We start from the raw sequence: 16,177 nt of genomic DNA on the forward strand, positions 1-16,177 counted from the left end.
AAGGCTGCTATATGTCTGGGCTTGCTTGGCCTCTTGGGGTGGGGGTGGCAGGTGGAGATTACGACATGCCTGGGCATGTTCAGGCTTGCCTGAAACAGTCAAAATGGGGTCAATACAGTTTGTCCTTTCAATCAAGCAGTCAAGCAGTTTACAGAAGCGAAAAAGAGCAGTTAGTCCTGAAGAGGGGCAGGGGTCTTGGGAGTACAGGGCAGGGGGCCAAGGAGGAGGGCTTCACATATTCTATCGTTTACTGGAGTTGGGGCAAATATTAGAATCTCATTGTTATGATTCTTAACTCTGTGCTCTACATACATATTTTCCAATTATGTTTTTAATGATATTAAAAACTACATGACAGGGGTAGAAATTTAAGAGAAATCAAAACCCATACTTAACAGGGCTGTCCCAGTGGAATGCTTGTACAGGATGTGGAGTCACTTTGAACAGTCGCTTGCTTGCTATGGATGGTCTCTTAGAGACTGGCCTCCCCAATCACAAAACATCATGTTGGGTGAAAGTAAGGGGCATTGATTTGCATTAAGTTGCTGCTTAAATTGGTTAACTGGCTTTCTGCAGAACTCCCTAGTTTAATTTGTTTTTGAAATCGTAACTGTTACAGCTTTAAAACAAACATGCCTCTGCACAGGCATTTGCATGCTGTAGCCTAACTGTCCAGCTCTTATTATTGGAAAGAAATCCAGGCAGGTGCCCTAGGGCAGAAATTACCCGCACATAGATGTCCTTTGTGGAAGGGTTAAAACAGGAAAGAGCATTATCTTGCATAGATCAGTAGCCTCAGGCTATTCTGCCATACTTCCTGTTGTTCTCTGTTTCCTAACAGCTGTATCAGAGAGCTCAGGGCCAGGCTGCACTGTCCTGCTAGTGTTAAAATATGATCTTGTTTTGTGTGACTTTATGAGTTTATTTGCAATGCATGTGGGGTGGCTGATTTTGCCTAGACATTTAAATTTTGATGTTTTCCTTGTACCTTCTTCATCCCTCTAGGCTCCAGTGTCTACATGTTCTGTGTACGTGTACTGAGGAGACATTTGATAAAATGTTTATACCAAGGTAAAAGTGATGTGTTGATCTATTCAGCCACACATTTGTTAAATATTCATGTATCTGGGGTGGTGATAAAAATACTGAGATGATACAAAACTGACTGAAGAATCAAGTGACTTTAAAGTTACTCTTCCTTCGAGTAACAAATTTTAGATGTTTTTACAATTATAACATTTATTGAGCACTGTAGCTAGGTCAAGTGATATGCTAAGTACTCTCTTGTTCAATAAGATAGACATGTCAGGGAACATTATCATTCTTCAAGTAAGAAAGCTTAGGTTGAAGAGTTGTGTGTACTGGAGATCTCATAGTACGTGAATACGAAAGCTTGACTTGGGTGCAGCAGCCTGACTCTCTAACCCATTCCCTCTTCCATTATGTCAATTAATTTAGGCAAATCTTTTAAAGGCAGATAAGATGGTAAGTGTTGGGAGTGAGCATGGTATTTCTGTGGATCCCCCAAGACTCCATAAGACCTACTACCTCAAATGCAGTCTGTAACTGTGTTTGCGCTATCCTTCCAGAAAGGCCTCAGGCTAGCTACCTCATTTCTGTCCAGGCACCTGGGTCACTAATATATTGTTTTGCTGTTTTTAGCATTTATTGCATTTATACTTCTGTATTATTTGTTGTGGAATACATAGACAACTAGAAAAAAATATCTTCAATAGCTTACCAAGTTAACTTATGAAACATAGTAATGTATTTGATGAATTAGTGTGGAGATAGGTTCTGAGATTCGAGTTTACAATGGTGGATTTTTTTTTAATCGATTTGAGAATTCCCTACAAATCCAGGAGTGGTGGTTACCTTTAATCCCAGCGCTTGGGAAGGGGGCAGGAGCAAGTAGATTTCTGTGACAAGGCCAGCCTGGTCTACATAGTAAGTTCCAGGCCAGCTGGGCCTACAGGGAGACCCCATCTCAAAAAGAATTTCATACAGTGTATTTTCATCATAGTCAGACTCCCCTCCCCATCTCCACCCACACCTTACTCTGAATTTCATGTCCTCTATTATTTTTATTATCTTTTTTTAAAGGTCTACTGAATCTGATCTGTCTCCCAAGTGTTCATGGTGTGAGTCTATCCCTTGGAGTCTGGTCAGTATACCAAGTTCACTTCAGTGAGGAAAACTGTCTCTCCCTTTCCCAACATCTGTCACTTGCCAAGGACCTTCAGCTGGGCTGGGGCTCCCTGCCCATCTTCCCCATCCATGCTAGGTTCCTGTATCCACTGACTTGGACAGATATTGTTCGTACTTTCATAACTGCCATGGGTTCGTATGTGTACTATTACATGTGTCATGTGCCATATCCAGACAGCACAGTTTCCCTGTATTCATTCACCACATCCAGCTCTGGAAATCTTTCTGTCCTCTCTACCACAATGATCCCCTAGCCTTGGGAGCAGAAGGTGTGAAATAGGGGTTTCATTTAGGGCCGAGCACTCTGCAGTCTCTTGTGCTTTGCATGTTGACCAGCTGTGGGTCGCTGTGTTAATCTTCATCTGTTGTAGGAAGTTTCTTCGGTGAGATGGAGAGATGCACTTAATCTATGGGTAACAGTAGGTCATTATGAGACAGTTTAGCAGAACGATAGTAGTAAGTTCTCCCCTGCGACCTGACTTTGTCTAGTCATGGGTTCTTGGCCCTGATAACACGTGTCAGGTATGAGCTCTATCTTGTTAAGTGGTCCTTAAATCCAATTAGTAGGTGGTTGCTTACTCCCAAACATTTGTGCCACCAATGGGCATATTTCCTCAAATTTGTTGATCTTGTAGTTCACAGTGTTCACAGCTGGGTAAGACTAGTGATCACCGTTCCCTGCCCGTAGCGTGCATAGCGTCTTCTAGCACTATGAAAGCTAACCAGCAGGAGTCATTCAGCATTTATGATGGTAGATTTCTAAAAACTATGAAATATTAATTGAGTGATAGTACATATAGTACTATATGGGTTTCAAAAATAAATCTGTTTAATAAAAACTAACTTTCACAATGCCTACCATAAAACCCATTAGGAATGCGCTGAGCTGAGGCAGAACCAAATCAAGGGAAGTTGCTTTTGCAGTCTGTGGGTTTGTTTCTCGAGTCTTCTAAAGAATAGTAAAGAGCAAATGTCTGGGGGATGACGAACCAAGATAAAGTAGAGACAGTGACTAAGTGGAGTCATTGCCCTTGGAATGCATTTGTATGACAGGACCTTTGGGGAGAGCCTCCTGGGACTTGGTAGAAAATGTTGTGGATTTGGTGAGGGTTTTGTGCAGCCATTGTTGGGGTTAGACCCAAATCGAGTATTCAGCAGGAGAGCCAGGTGTGTAAGGAAGATGCCCATTGTTCAAATAATGAAATTGTCAATGTAAGGGCTCACTGCATGTAAGGAATCAAAGCATGTAGATAGATGTGTGAGCAGGAGGCCAGGTCTGAGATGGGCAGGCAAGTCAGGATTCATCACCAGCAATAAGTACAATGGAAAGAGATACTGATCCTGGGTCCTGCTTACTGTTCAATCCACGAGGCTATAGTAAAATAATTCAACTGATTACAGTTGGTTTGGACAAAGCCTAAGGGCATAAAGTTGAAGGTTTACTGTTTCTTCTGTCCAGCATGAACAAAAGAAACAAAGAAGGAAGAAATTGTGGTGAGGTTCAGGAGGCAACTTGGCCAGAGGGGGGAGACAATGTTGTGAAGTAGAGAGGTGCTGGATATTAGTATGATACTGTAGCTTCAAGATATCCTGGGTAATCTTCTTGGACAGGTAATGTGAAGTCACCATTACTTAGGAGGAGAAGAGAGGCAGGAGAATCGTCCATGAAAATGAACTAGAGTGGGATGGACCAATAGCTCGACTGATAAAGGCTAAAGCTAACAAGCAAAGCATCAAAAATGAACAGTAGTGAAGAGGAACTCGACCTGAGTATACAGCTCTGTGACAGAGCATTTGCCTAGTATGCATGAGGGGAGGCCCTGAGTTCGAGCCCCAGCATGGGAAAAATAAATGACAGTAAACCAACTTGGAGCTTATATCATCATACATGGTTCTTAAGTTCGAGTGGCAGAAGTCAGTTCTGACTAAAGGAGGAATGTATGTAAAGAAAGTTAGATAGCCCATGAAATTGTCAGAAGGTTCAGAAAACAGGTCCAGGCCTGTACAGTTAAATTATACTTCTTCAGTGGACTGTTAAGGGAGACCGCTGCCATTGATGTCCATGTTGTGATCTCTAGAAATTACTCCCTGTTTGGATACTCAGCTCAGAGGCATCACAGGACTCACCATACAGTTGTACTGACAGCTATTATAGTGAAAGAGGACAGAAAAATGAGCACAGGGAACAGGTTCATAGGACAGTTCTGGGAAACCAGGAGCACTTTTCCAAGAGCCCACTCCCCATGGAGGCATATAGGCTGCATTGATTTCCTCTAAGGAAGTATGTTCAAAGCTAGGGAAGCTCTTTGGAGACTCTGTCCCCAAAGTTTTTATTAGGTCTGTTTGTAGAAGCATCCTCTTCCTGGCCTATGCCCAAATTCCAGACTCCCAGAAGGTGTTGAGTACAATCCATATTGTGTGTACCAAGAGGTTATGTACAGTAAATTAGGGAATGTGGAAGCCTGGGAGCAAAGAGTCTAGATGGTAGCTAGGGATAACCTTGTAAGATGACCTTTCTTGCACAAGCAGTCTTAGTGACCCCATCGTAACTCCCTTCTCTCCACTGTGAATACAGTTGTCATACCGGACACAGCCAGTCCTGCTGCTGCTGACCCAGCCTTCCTGTGAGCCATGCCGATGAGTCTAATGATGAAGTCTGGGCCATGTGCCATGTCCTCGCTGCAAAGTCTCAGAAAGTGTCAAGACCTTTTCAGCTTCTTAGGAAGGTGTCGTCATTTCCTCCCAAGGCTCATGAAAAGGGGAATTTCCTAATCAGAGGAAGTAGATCAGGTTCTGAGAACTCGTAATCATGAATGTGCTACAGACATTAGTTGTTGCACAGTCGGAAAGTACTGACTCTTCTTTTCCACACTGAAGCCAAAGAACTCTGTTCAAGCTTAGTTTTTACCTGGTCTTAACTAAAGCCGACTATTTTCATGGCTGTAGAATGCCTGTCTGCCTACTTCACCCAGTTTCCTCTTGACCTCCGCAGTCAGCGATCTGTTTATGGCTTCCGGCACGTCGTGTGCAGTGCGGCCTTTTCAGACTGCTGTGTTTTACTTAGTGATAGGTAATAAAGTTTCTTCCATGTCTTCTCATAGCTTGACAGGTCATCTGGTTTTTAGTGCCAACTAATACTGTGTTGTCTGGATTTGCTCAATACTTTTGTTCATTTACTTGTGGAAGGGTGTCTTGGTTTCTTTTGCGAGTCACTCTGCTGTAAGCATCCATCTACAGGTTTCTGTCTAGATAGGAATTTCCAGTTCCATTGAACGAGGAACATGGTTTCTGGATGCTGTGGTTGGAATGCATTTAGTTTTTAAAGAAATTTCTAAGCCTTTGTCCAACGATCCTGTATCATTTTTACTGTTGTCAGTAAAGAGTGAAAGTTCTCACTCCCCCACCTTGGTGGCATTCGGTGCTGCAGTGTTGTGGATGTGGGTCCTTATATTTGATATGTTGTGGTAGGTATTCCACTGTTGTTTCTTTTGCATTCCTTACCCACATATATCGTGAAACATATTTTTCACATGCCCATTTTCCATCTGTAGGTCTTGTTTAGTAAAGTTCCTGCAAGATCTTTGATCTGTGTGCATGCGTTTACACACAAATGTTGGGGATTGAACTCGAGTCTTCATGCCTTAAAGTGGGTTGTTTGTTTAGTTGTGGTTAAATTCCATGATGAGATTTAGAATCACCATAGAAACACATCTCTGGGCATATTAGGGAGTTTCCAAGTTTCTCGGTTGGGTTATCTGAAGTGGGAAGACCAGAGTCCATAGACAGGGACAGAGGAGTGCTGGGGTCCGGCTCACTTTCTCGTTATTCAGTCCAGGATCCTATGGGACAGTGCCCTCCACATTTGGGGGAGGGCCATAACCATTTTTACAAGACTACTTGTTACACTTAGACTCTAAATGCTGGGCCCTCTTTAGTCTATCCTTTGGTATGCATTTAAACTTTTTACAACTAATTGAATTTGCATATATTTTTGATGCACATTACATTGCTTGGAAATTTGTGTGCATTGTAGAATGCCTAAGTCAGCACATGCATTTTCATATATGATAATCATTTTAGAGGGTCAGTATGCTTTAAATATGTTGTCTCAGGGATACTGTATATTATTATAACTGTCATCATCAGCATGTACAATAGACTTCTTATACATATTCCTCTTAGGTAAGTGAAACGTTGTGTTATTTGAGTAACAACTTCCAACTCTCTGTAGCCCCTGGTAACAATTGCTGTCACTCATAATTCTATTTAATTAACCTTTTAAAATCTCATCCTCTTCCCACCCCGCTGAAACCTTCTTCCCAACACCTTTCTTCTTTCTTTCATGTCTTTCTTTTTCTCTTTTGTGACCCACTAAGTTTAATGGTTATTTGCCTGAGCATGGGTGGAGGTACTAGACAAAAGCTGTGATTATCCGACCTCACATGATTGATAACATGTTGGCCATTTGCATTTATTCTTTTGTGAAATGCCTGCTAAGAACCTATACATACTTTTTCTGAGCCAAATGATTCATAAGTCATTTATAACTATGATAGTTCTAATGAATAGATCACTATGTTTATTTTATTTCAATAAATTAGTCCAATAATTCTCATTTAATGCCTATAACTTCAAAGAATCAGGTGAGTGCTCATCTAATTAAGAGAAGAAAGCATGAATTTTGCTAATAGAACTTGAAATCTAGAATGGGGGATTAGATCCATGGCCAATGTTAAAATAATTAGAGCTATGAGATACCCCCAAATCCCATTGTGCTTAAAAGAGAGCAGTATTATGGTGAGAAAATTAGCATAGTATTCCTGGAGCAGGTGGCAGTTGAGACGGATTAGAATTCAGTAGACAGGTGGGGAGTGGGCAGTCCATGCTTAGATAAAGAATGAAAAGTTGGATTGCTTTTCATCAACAGTAAGTGATACAGTTTGGTCACAGGGAGGTCGAAGTGTCTACACTGGAACAGGATTAATGGCTCTGCTGTGAGGTCCTGAGATGCAAAGGGCAGTTATGTGTACTTGATTTGGTGAAGACAAGGAGAGCATGGGGTGGTATTGAGCATAGCGTGCTCTGATCAGAGCTGCCCTGCGGGGTGATTCTGCACTAATCGCCTGGATTTATGTAACATGAAATAAGATATAAAAAGATTAGTTTGGGAGACATTAAAATTGTCAAATTTAAGTGTAGCGATGAACTAAAATAGATATGTGAAAAAAAAAGAGATGTATTCTTGGTAAAAGTAATACACTGAAGGGTGAAGAAATCGGAGCTCACTCAACTCAGAAGCTTCTAATACTGGTGATTAGCTTGTCAGCAGTGCTAATAGCCAGTGAAGGTTAGGAACTCTGCAATTTATAGCCTTTGGCGTCTAAGTTACATACAATTTATGCATTATTTTAGAACAACAAGCTTGGTCCTGTGCAGTTTTCCTCCATATTCACTGCTATAGTGACATCATCTAATTTTAAGTCAGTCAGATCTTGTTTTAAATCTCAGTTTGGCTATTTTATGACTGTAAAACTTGAACCAGACAAGTAACATTTTAAAATCTCAGTTTTGTCCCATTTATTGAATATTATAAGGTTAACCTCTTCTTAGACTCATGAAAAGTGGGTGAGAGATTATATATAAAGTAAGTGGGATAGACCCTGGTTCAAGGTCTCAATAAGCGTTTCCTAGTTGTAGACATTGCTGCCTGTGATGTGCTGCCCCTTCGTCTCACTTTTCCACATGCCATCCCTCTAGCCAAGAATGCATTCTGTGGAAACCATCTAAGTAGCCATAGAGTGAAAGCTCTTCCAAATTTCTTATCCTGAGTATCTTAAGTAAATTGTCAGTCTATTCCTTTTATTGTCTTTTCAAGTACACATATATTGTATATTGTGCGTGCAGCACATCCCCCGCTCTCTCACCTCTTCCTCCCTTCTTCCCTCCTGTTAGTCCCCTTTGCTTCCCTAGACAGTTTCACAGCTACTTTTATGTCATACATACATACATGATTTATCTATGTAAAGTCTAGGAGAGCCAAAATGAGAAAAGACAGAATATTTGTCTTTCCAAGACTGGCTTAATTCTCTGAATATGATTATCCCCAGCTGCATCCATTGTCATGCAGTATAACGGTATCCTTCCTTCTAAAAACAATATAAATTCCATAAACAACGTAACCTCCTTCTTCATGGCTGAAAAATTCCCATTATGTAGCTACACCACATTTTCCACACAACCTTGTTATTCCCCCCAAATTTGCCATATTGATTTGGTTTCCATGTCCATTTCTTGATTCACATTTTCCACTGCATTAAAGTCCTACATTGAACCAGTCTACTGAGCAAGTGACTCTCATATCCTGCTCATGTCCTGCTATCCCTTCCCATGGACAGACACCTCACTCATGGCAGCTGCGCCTTAGCCGTCACCAGGCTTCATACGTTGCCTAAAATCTTTTGGTGGCCACCTCCTTGTGCATGTGCCATTTCCATGGCAAAGCACGTGGCACTATTGCCCACTTCTCAGATGGTGACACTGTCCTCTGAACCTACTGTCAGTGGGAGGGTGTGGGTAGACACATTCGGTGGGATGGTGTGAGTACAGACACATTCTGTCTTTTCTACCATATTGTGTCTATGAGCTGGGTATTGGCCAGCTATTTTTAAACTCATTAGTGATTATTTGCTACGATAATAAGATGTTCCAGAAAATTTTCAGGTCATAGTCTCATTTTAAATTCTATAATATTGAATTCATATTTGTGGTGAGCTGCTTTTTGACAAAGCAACCAACGAATTGAATCAGAAACAAAAGTCTTTTTTAACAAATGACGCTGAGACAGCTACATATCCATATTCTGAGAATGATGTTGTATACTTACCATATACAGAAGTAATCTCAAATTGAGCCATATAATAAAGTGTAAGAACTAAACTCTAAAATTCTTAGAGGACTACTTATGAGTAAGTCTGCATGATCTTGGGCTCTGTAATTGCTGCTTAGATATGGAACTAAAATGAAAAAACAATGAAAGAATATATAAGTAAATAAAAAATTATTTGCTGTAAATTATGCCTTGAAAACGACCCATAGTCAGGTGTGGTAGCACATGCCTTTAATTCCAGCACTCAGGAGGCAGAAACAGGTGGATCTCTGTGCAATTGAGGTCAGCTTAATTTACATAGTGAATTCCAGGTCAGCTGGGGCTACAGGGAGACTCAAAAAAAAGGATTCATAGCATGACAAAATATACTTCAAATAATATACATGTAGAGGTCTTGTGTGTGGACCATAAGAAGAACCATTGTAAGTTAGTGCTAAAGTACAATAAGTGTAAAAATCTGGGGTTCCAGTTCTGAACAGAAGACAAACAGAGCTTGTTAGATACATGCAAACATACTTACCATTATAATCAGCATATTGAAAGTCAAAGTCACTTTAGACCCACTACAGTAACAAAATGTCAGGGAACAAAAATTGTAGCTTTGGGTTTAGATAAATGAGAGGTCTCAAAGTTGATAGGGGTAATGAAAACTAGACAGTTCCTTAAATCCATTAATCTAGACATACCATATAACTAACAATACACTGGTAGTTATATATCTAATAGAAAGAAAATCAAATGTTTGCATAAACATCTGCATTTATTTGTAACAATGTTATTCATAATAGCCTAAAAATAGAAACAGGTGAATTGTCTTTCAACTGATGAATGTGAGGGCTAAATGTGAGGGCTAGTTTTTGTCAGTTTGACACAAATATAGAAAGAAGAGGGAACCTGGACTGAAGAATTTCCCAGATCAGATTGGCCTGTGTCCTGAGGCATTTTCTGAATTGCTGGTTAATGTGGGGACACCCAGCCCACAGTGGCAGATGAGGGATGAGGGTATATAAAGGTAGCTGAGCAAGCCAAGGGAGGTGTGCCAGGAAGCAGCAGACCTCCAAGTCTCTGCTTCAGTTCCTGCCTCCAGGTTCCTGCCTTAAGTTCTTGCCCTGTCTTCCCTCAGTGATGAACTAAACCCTGAACTGGAATAAACCCTTTCATCTACAGTTGGTTTTGGTCAGTATTTTATCATAACAACCACAGTAATAAATAACCAAACTGAAACATAAAATACAATGTCTATCTGTGCAGTGGAATATTATTTGGGAAGAAAAAGGGGTGCAGTATTGCTACATGTTTCAACAAGGATGAAATTTGAAAAGATGGACTTGAAAGAAGCAGGTCACTAAAGGTGGTGATCAGTTACACTTAGAGAGAAGGATAGGATTGGTAAATCTACACGGACAGAAATTAGGCTGATGTGTGCCTGCGTCTGGGAGAGGGGCAAATAACATCCGCTAATAAGCTTGGAATTTCTTTTTGGAAGACGTTAGGTCATCAAAATGGCTACAGAGCTGCCAAGCCTCTCAGAATGTCAGGCCAACAGGCTCCATAACCAGGAAGAGGAGAATCGAAAGAGCATTCCTTAGGAACCAGTCTCTGCAAATCCTCCATGCAGAAACTGGGTTTTGCAAATCCCCTTGGCAGAAACCAGGTTTCACAAATACCCCCAGCAGACACCAGACTCCCTGTTTATTAGGAAAGTTACAGTTCCCTCATCCTCCAATTCAGTGGTTGCCCAACCCCCTATCCACCGTCCCTGGGCAAGAGCCTTATGGAAAACCACTGAAGTCTCTAACTTCCTATAAAATCTATCCTAATTCTTTTGTTAGTTGCTATTGATCTGTCTTTGAGAGGTAGCCCAGCAGTTTGTCAAAACGCTGTTTTTCTCCTTCACAGAGTGATCCTGTTCGGTGGTTTTCGTTGCCTATTTCCATACAGAAGATGAAATTGTTCTAAAATCGTGATAGTTTTTATGTCTATAAATATAATAAAAATCATTGAGGCATATATTTCAAATGGGTGAATTTTATTTGTAAATTAAGTTTCAGTAAATAATTTGAAATTATCAAGACTTTATTCTTATAAATTTAGAGGAAAATACAGCCTCTGTCTTTTATAATACATAAAAAGCCAAGAGGATGATGAAATTGAGTTGATGAATTAAAAACAGTGGAGTGAAATAACGAAAGGACAACCTCAGAGCCTCTTGACTTTAGTCTTTTCATTCGGAGGATACCCCTCTACAAGACGCTTGGGAAGCTCGTATCTTGGTGGGTTAAAGAAGAATTGGTTGATTTGTTTCAGAACAAGCAAGATAAGATGTCTAGATAGTCTCTTCAGACTTGAGGCCTACCCGTTACTCAGTACCATCGCCTATCTCAATTTAAATGGCCAATTCAGTTTACAGGATGGAAGGGAAGGGGGACAGGGGAGTATTTAATAGGTTCATAGGTATATGAAGTACTTGAATCAATGAGAGCTGTTTCAGTGAGAATAAACAGGCCATTGTGATAGCATGATGTCACAAGAAGAGACTCAACCGTATGGCAACATTGGGACACTATCCTGTAGGAAATTGCTCCGGGAATGGGTGAATGCTTAATGGGAAGCGTTTATCAATTTCTGGTTATCATTTTTTTCCTCAGAGAAACACAGTGAGCCTCCGCTCAGCTCTACCTGGATTAGTATCAGTGGTGTTTTCCATTCATCCCATGTAATTTCTCACCATATCCATAACCAGATCTTGTTACCCCATGTTCCACAAGTGTCTTCTGACCATCCACAATAGTAGCCATCTTAGCAAAGTTTTTCAATCTCTCAAGTGACAGGTAGTTAAAACTCCTTCCTAAACCCGTTATATCATAACATAATTAACATGGTCATTACTCTTAAAATTTCCGACTCGTAGTATCCTGAGAATAATTTATCATTGTTGCTAAGTGTGGATATTAAGACCATTGCTTTTGACCAGTTCACTCATTCTCCAGTACACTTATCAACTGTATGTTTAAAGGACCTATGGTTATTTTTAGGATAAGACTAGTATTGGAAGAAACTTATCTCAGCTGCTATTTTAATATAGATGACCCTTCTAAGGAATGTTTTGTATCATTAACAGTTCTAAGTATTGGTATTCACCCCATTATAAGTGTTATTTTTTAATTGCCTGCTGTAGCCTACAGTTCTGTTGTGATATTCTATAAATATTTCTCATAAGAAAAGCTCATATGAGTCACTCCCCTTCAAAAACACCTTTCTAAAACTTGTGATCATTACTTCTGATGCCCACATAATAAAACTCTTTTGCATGAAGAAAGAATTTTTTAAATGCATCTTTGTTCTTCCTGTACCAGTGAATATAATTACTCTCTTGATTATGTGGTTACATAGCTTAAAAAATAGATGTGTAGCTGTGCATAGTATCACATGCCTATAACCCCAGCACTTGAGGGACTGAGGGGGGATCATCGGGACTTCTGGGCTAAAGGCATGTGCCACCGTGTGACTCCAGAGTGGGGCCCTGTATGTAAACACAACACAGCTAACATACAATGAAGTGTGACACAGTTACTGTTCAGAGCACTCAGACGCCATTTACTAGGCACACAATTAGATGCTTTACATTTTATCATAGAATCCATTGGGAATTATTGATTGGTTGACTTATAAATCTCACAACTGCTGCTTATGGTCAGTGCTATTTTTCTAGGAGTAGCTTCTGAGGAAGCAAAGGTTGTTAGACTATTCAGGCTTAATGAATACTTTTGGAGCAACGTATGGTGCTGCCCGAGAGGACACTTAGAGCAGGTCTGCTTTTGTGTTCGCTGAAAGCAGCATCTGTGTGAATTATTCCAAAAGTGTCTGTCCTCAGAGACAGGGTGAAATTTATCCAGCGAGTCTGTGAGATTCATGATCTTCAGCTGTGCATACACTTCCATACTCAAGTGAATTTGTGTTAACTCTTGCATCATTCTCTAGATCTTAGATCTTTCTCCAATAGTGCCAGTGGCTGTGGAGAAACAAGACCAGGTACATTGATGTTCTGGTTCTGTGGAACTACAGGGAAGTCAGTTCAATCACTCTGCTTTCTCTCTCTCTCTCTCTCTCTCTCTCTCTCTCTCTCTTTCTCGACAGGTTGTCCCTGTAGACTCAGCTGACCAGAACTCGCTATGTAGACCAGGCTGGCCTTGAACTCACAGAGATCTGCCTGCCTCTGCCTCTTGAGTGCTGGGGTTAAAGGTGTGTGCTATCACACACAGCATCTTTGTGTTAATACTACAAACATTTGGGATAATTTGATGAGAGAAAAGTTTTATTTATTATTTTCTTTTTCTGACAAGGTCTCGCTATGTATCCCTAACTGGCCTGGGTGTCACTATGTAGACCATCCCAGGCTTCCATTTCACCGAGGATGACCCCCTGCCCCTGGCCTCCTGCCACCATACACTGCCTGAAAAGTTTTATTTTTTTTCCCACAAGTTTTAGACATTCCAGTTGATGGTCAGTTGACCTCCCCTGCCTTTTGGGCTTCAGATGAGGACGCACTTCATGGTGTGAGTGTCTGGTGAGCAAATGGTGAGCCAGGGACTGAAAAGAAGAAAGAGGAGGGGATACGTTCTGTTATCCCTTCAAGAGCACAAGTTATATTCAGACTCACCTCTGGAAGCTTCCATAGTCTCTCAACAGCACAGCCCTGGGGAGCAAAACTCTAGACCTTTGAGGTCCACTGAAGATCCAAAGTGAAGCTTTCTGTTCCTGGCCCCCAAAGTTTCATGTACATCTCACAGAACATATTGTTTCTCTCCAAGAGGCTTCAAAGTTTGAACACTCTCAGAACTGCACAGAAGTCCAAGTTCAGAGTCTCTGGGACTCCAGATAAGCCCAGCTGTGAGCTCCTGTAAAAATCAAATTAAAATGTTGCAAATTTAATGGTGACAGCATGCACAAGACCATGCAAACAATCAGAGAAAACCCAGCATAGAAGTGGGGAAATGGGCAGCAGGCCCCAACCTTAGGGAGGACCTATTGGCAGGGGGTCACTGCCGGGTGAGGGAGAGTTGATCTTCTTAAGGGAGTGTTGCTAGACAGGTTGAAAAGGCTCCAGTGGATGACCTCACACCGAGGGACATCTGGGTACACAAACTTGACTTGATAAGTCTTAACAAATATGATAAAATGCATGAAGGCCTGTGGGCAGGCTATGGGGGAGGTGCAGATAGAGAAGGGGCTAAATATGATTAAGATGTATGAAATCCACAAAAATTCAATAAAATATATTCAAAACAAAAAAATACTGAATGACTATTAAAAAGGTTGCGAATGTCAAGATACAATGGTACGACCATTACAGGGTGCATATTCCTGTTCTCAGTGGGTATATGGGGGTTAAGAAAATCACAAGGGATTGGTCTAAAGTATGACTGAAACTTGGAAATCCTGCGGCTTCAAATTCAGCATCCAGAGCACACTGGCAGTATGCATCTAAGACTGTGCTGCTTACAGCCAACAGGACCCCTGTCGGGGCTGGCTCTGTTGCTGCCCATGGCTGCCCTTGGCACAGGTTCGTACTGTTGGTAGTTTTGTCTCCAGGGGTCTTGACCACAGCTTTGCTTTGACATCACCCTCTAGGACTGCTGTTAGAAACACTGACACTTCAACACACTGGCTGACCTCCCGGGCTTGCCTCAACAGTGGCCTCTACTTGCTTTGCATTATATGGACAGTGCCTGGACCTACCTCTGGTGGATGCTGTACACGGGCCTGCTTGAATCAGGGCTACAGTGGCCTCTGAGGACCTAGCCATCTGGACATGAAGAACTGTGCCCTTAGGACACTTGAGACACTCTGGGTTTTTTTTTTTTTCTCCCTCAAATGAGTCTGTGAAAGTTGTATTTCTATACCTTGGAGCCTGTGATGGATGGGGTCACCTTGCAGAGTCCTGAGAGTCCTACCACACATCTTTCTGATTGTCCTGAAGAGAAGCACCTGGATTCTTTATTGTCTCTCGGCCCTAACAATCTCACTTTTCTTGGATGCACCTTTTTTAAAAGCATATTTTACTTATTACGTATACTTTATGTGTATGAGTATATTGCCTACATATGTGCGAGTGCTCCCGTGTCGTGTAATGCCCATGGAGGTAAGAAGGCATTGGATCAACTGGAACTGGAATTGTGGACAGTTGATATCTGCCATGTGGGTGCTGGGAACCAAACCTGGGTCCTCTGCACGAGCAATCGGTGCTCATAACTACTGAGCCATCTTTCCAGCCCTGCTGGATGCATCTTTATACATTCTCCATCCTGCCAAGCTGCAAACTTTTCAAGTCTTTCTTCTTTTTATTCCAGCTTTTCACTGTAAATATGGCTAAAGTCAACCATTCATACCCATCTGCAGCCGAACGCTCTGCTACCTTAATGTTTTCTCTGCCAGATAAAGTAGCACATCACCTTGAAGCCCAACTTTCTGATGTCTGGGGCATTAACAAAGTGCATTCAAATTCATTCTCAGTGTGTTTTGAGGATGGTGCCTAGTCTGATCCTCAGTGGACTCGTAATTCATCTGAAATCTCATCATACCCTGTTCTCTATGAATTCTAGCCAGCATTCTGGTGTTCTAAGCCACCGCCAGAACAGCTAATGATGCTCTACTCACAGATTCCAGGCTTTGCCCAGCTTGCCATTTTAAGACCTTCCAGACATTTTCATTAGACCAGTTCTAGAGACCTTTCCATATTTTTACCCCATCAAGCCTTCCCCTTGGAAACAATTTTATGTGATAGCTTTACATTTCATAACACATCTTTGAGATAATTAACTTTCAATAGTAAAAGTTTGCTTTGGAGATTCCAGCACATGACCAAGCGACTCTCTTGCTTTCAGACCTGTGATGTGGTGGCCTGTGTTGGCCTTCTCCATGGCAATGCAAAACTGCTCACCTTGTGGTGCGCCAGAGAGTAAAAGAAGAAGGTCTCTATCCCATAATCACCTTCAAGGGGATTCCTCTAATGACATAAATGTTTTCACCAAGCTCCACCTCTTAAAGTTTCCACAGCCTTCCGATAGCGCCACCCCCAGGGAA

At 41.4% G+C, this 16,177-nt stretch overlaps 1 protein-coding gene across 4 annotated transcripts in view; it reads left to right on the forward strand.

The window, feature by feature from the left end:
• The first annotated feature begins 1,009 nt into the window (after positions 1–1,009).
• The window catches only part of Naaladl2 (N-acetylated alpha-linked acidic dipeptidase like 2), a 1,296,606-nt gene continuing 1,281,438 nt past the window's right edge, over positions 1,010–16,177 (forward strand). For 3 of the 4 annotated variants that reach the window (XM_029560548.1, XM_029560545.1, XM_029560549.1), the window contains exons 1-2: positions 1,010–1,071; positions 2,104–2,164. The gene's annotated coding sequence lies outside the window, so the exon portion shown is untranslated. The remainder of the gene's footprint in view (positions 1,072–2,103; positions 2,165–16,177) is intronic. The other variant, XM_029560547.1, reaches the window with a different exon arrangement.

The sequence above is a fragment of the Nannospalax galili genome, unplaced genomic scaffold (genome assembly GCF_000622305.1).
Source record: "Nannospalax galili isolate Female #2095 unplaced genomic scaffold, S.galili_v1.0 scaffold572, whole genome shotgun sequence".
NCBI classification, from domain to species: Eukaryota; Metazoa; Chordata; class Mammalia; order Rodentia; family Spalacidae; genus Nannospalax; species Nannospalax galili.